This window comes from Mirounga angustirostris, unplaced genomic scaffold (assembly GCF_029215605.1).
Source record: "Mirounga angustirostris isolate CCGP_5_RB_7025 unplaced genomic scaffold, mMirAng1.0.hap1 SCAF_9, whole genome shotgun sequence".
Lineage (NCBI taxonomy): Eukaryota > Metazoa > Chordata > Mammalia > Carnivora > Phocidae > Mirounga > Mirounga angustirostris.
The window spans coordinates 63,129,362-63,132,824 of record NW_026991717.1 but is presented as its reverse complement, the minus strand read 5'-3'; the positions used below and the strand labels follow the sequence as shown (position 1 = coordinate 63,132,824).

Sequence of the window (3,463 nt, the reverse complement as noted above, 5' to 3'; positions counted from 1 at the left end):
TCCAGTCCCCCTGCCTAGGGTACCAGTCCCTCTGGATCATTACTGGGACTCACTGGCACAGTCTCCCCAGGAACCCAGGATGGCCCTTGTCCTTGCTTGACTCCCCTTCCTCTCGGCAGACCCCTGTGTTCCTCACCTGGTCCTTGCCTGGTCCTCCCTGGTTCCCCAGGAGAAGCTCATCAGCCTCTGCTTCTCACATGCACCTTTGCTCTGGCTTCGGGGACGGTGGGGGATTCTATAACAACACCACTGAGCCTGTTTCCAGCGTGGGGTCGGTCCCAGCAGCCGGGTTTGCGCCTCACGGCATCTGGTGTTCCCCTCCAGACGCTGTACCTCACGCAGAGCGGGAAGCCTTCAAAGGAGCCATGCCTTCCTGGTTGCTCCCTTGCATCCTGATGCAGTCTGATGGTGTTTTTGCAATTTTCCTGTCAGCTTGGTGAGAGAAGTTCAAAGAGACTCTGTCTTCCTTTCTGGCTTCCTTTCCAGACAGAACAGCTTTCTCTCGGCTGCTCCCCTGCCCCACCTCTCTCAAGGAAATTGGTGTCTTTCCTCTTCCCTCCCCCCCCCCAAAAAAGTTCCTGAGGGTTATCCTGAAAGCAGGTGGGGAGAGCAGCTGAAGTATGAGGCAGGTCAGAAATCAGCCAACTCCTAGCTGTGTCATCTCTTTGCCAATACCCTGTGTGGAGTTAGACTCTCAGAGGCTCTTCTGAGGGAGAAGCTCAGAAAGAGAGGGGCTAGAAGAACATTAGCATCTCTTGTTAGACCACCTGCAAGTCACCAATTCTGAAAGAAGGTGATGGATTGTTCAGAACTTGCCCCTGGGCACACTTCCTAGTGGCCGGTGACAAAGGGGAACTTGCCCACCTGCTGCCTTCCTGTGGGTGAAGCTTAGTGGCTGAGGTTATTCCTTGGGAAGAACCTTGGATCCCAGGGGTCTTGGAAGGGTTCTTCGAGCTGACAATGTGGGGCAGTCACTCCTGGCCCAAATCAGGAGTTTCCCAGTTTTCCCAAGGCATTAGCGTTGCTCAGCATTGTACTCGGTCAATTCTAACTGCCCCAGAAAACCTAGTGTAGTGCTCAGGAAAGTGTACAGACACAGTTAACATGGTCCCTCTGTCCCTGCTCTCCCTCTTTCCTCCCTATTAAAATGAGTCAACAGGATCTGGGGAGGGGGGTGGTGACTAGAAGTACCAGGCCAGACATAACCACCTACTGCAGGAGAGCCTGCCAGACCCAAAGATCAGCTCAGAGCTCCAAGTCTTCCTTTCAAGATCGGCACTGAAACCAGCCAGAGACCAACTGTGCACACTCCCTGGATCTGGGGATAGGACTAAATAGGTAAGACCGGACAGGAGACAAAGTGAACAGTAGGCCCAGAGCCAGTAGGAACAGGCTCTGAAAATCAAAATCCCAAAAGATAGGGAGGGGGATGGTTTCCAAGGAGACCCCAAAGCGTAAGCCCTGTGGAGAAGGCTCAAATGGCAGAGGGATAGCTGTTCAGCTTCTGGAGAAAGGGGGAGGGCACCCTGGAGCAGGAGAAGGGCAGAGTTGTAAATGAGGGCAGTCAGCAAAAATTACTTCTTGCCCCGCAAAAGGGAAGAGGAGACAGGATGGAAATTTCCACTAAGCAAGACTGTCAAGACACTGGGTAAAAGTGGAAGGGGAAAGATGGACACAGGGCAGGAAGTCACATCATCAGAATCAAAATGATTCACTTTGAGCTTGGTGATGAGAGAAGGAGGGGATCAAGTAAGTGGTGAAATTGTAACCACCTTAGTCAATCGTGTGACCCAAAAGAGCATGGGACTTTCCTTGCGGAATTAAAACACACAGACTTGGAAAGCCCTTTGTGGCCAGAGATGGTTGGCTGAACACCAATTCTGAGCCCTTCCATAGCGTGTGGATGATGGTGGGAAGCGCCCACCCGGCCGAGGACTCTATTTCCCAGGTCCCCTTACAGTAAGCATGGTCCCATGTGACTAGGACTCACTAATGGAAAATGAATGGGGTGGTGTGTATCATTTCCAAGCAGACGTGGCTAAGGAGCAGACGTGCCTTCTCCTCCCTCTTGTTCCCCCATCTGTAATGGCTCTGAAGGTCCGTGCTGAAGTTGGCCAAGTGACAAACTGGAAGGAACCTGGATCCCTGAATCACCATGTTGAAGGCCTTCAACACCAAACATCCACATTAGACAGATGTGTGAGTGAGAAAGAAACTTTTTTTGTGTTAAACCTTTGAGATTTGGCGGGGGGGGGGGGGGGGGCTCTAATATAGCAGTTATCGTTCCTTCCATCTCCAACCCAGAAATTGCACTTACAGGAAGGTTTCCTAAAAAAAAAAAAAAATCATCAGAGACACAAAGATTTATAGAACCTAAGAATAAGGAACAAACTCTTCAATGGCTATAATCATGGTGAACGCCGCACAGGCCTTGGAAGTATGGGGATGGGCAGTGGCCCACGGCAGAGGGAGAATAGATTGGGCAATTGCACAGTAGTGCAAATATTCACTGTTGTGGTGGGAAGAAGGAAGAACAGCAGTTGAGAAGAAAAGGAGAAAACTGATCAATAAACCCTGTGTTTAAAAAATGTGTAAACTGAACCATCTGTACAAACATTCCGGCAGAGGTTGGTGAATAGATCCTGGCATGGAAATACTTTGTTAATTGTGATTGGGGGTAATTGGCACTTTTCCCTAAGAAATCCTTCGACATATGATTAAACTGCTACAGTCTCTTTTACCTTTTCTATCTAGATTTCTCCAGCCTGGAGATCTCTGGATCTGGGGATAGGACTAAACAGGTAAGACCAGACAGGAGACAAAGTGAACAGTAGGCCCAGAGCCAGTAGGAACAAGCTCTGAAAATCAAAATCCTGGGGCTAACAACTGAAGCCTTTTCTTCTCCTTTCCATAAGTGATCCTTCTTGCCATCCTGTCTGGCCCCAGGCAGTGATGGTAATACTAGTAGAGTAAGTGCTAGTACTAGAAGTTATGTTTAAAATATACTATATTTGTATTTTGCTTATACTTTCAAATTACTTTCACTATTTTGCAGAATTGGAATCCCTATTGCAAAATTGGTGTCTTTTGGACTGGCGACTCTCACATACACCAGAATTGATTTTCAAGGTGTTTTTTTTTTTTTTTTTTTAAATAGTGATCTCCAATATGGGAAGAAAACAAAAAGAGAAAAAGAAAAGAAAAAACTGTCCTCCTTGGTAACTATGTTAGCGGGGATAGGGCAGGGTATACTGCAATAATAAAGTAACTCCGAAATTCCAGTGAACACAAAAAAGGTTTATTTCTCTCTTATGTGGGCTGTTCATTCCAGGTTGGCTGGGGGCTCTACTCCACATAGTCCTCCGAGACCCGAGGTGACAGTTGACACCACGCTGTAGCTGTACTATCCGGAACAAGGTGCCTCCTCAATCACTGAACATGGGAAGAGAGAGTAAAGAATGGC

The 3,463-nt window shown here is 48.2% G+C and overlaps 1 long non-coding RNA gene across 4 annotated transcripts; it reads left to right on the top strand.

Moving 5' to 3' along the window:
* Window positions 1-1,208: 1,208 nt before the first annotated feature.
* LOC123862351 (uncharacterized) lies at window positions 1,209-3,463 on the top strand. Of its 4 annotated transcripts, none has more exons than XR_010405055.1 (5): window positions 1,209-1,338; window positions 2,098-2,199; window positions 2,755-2,801; window positions 3,158-3,218; window positions 3,332-3,463. It is a non-coding gene; the product is annotated as an uncharacterized LOC123862351 (long non-coding RNA). The 4 variants fall into 4 exon arrangements; XR_010405054.1 differs by having other exon boundaries at window positions 1,229-1,338; window positions 2,033-2,199; XR_010405056.1 differs by lacking the exon at window positions 2,755-2,801.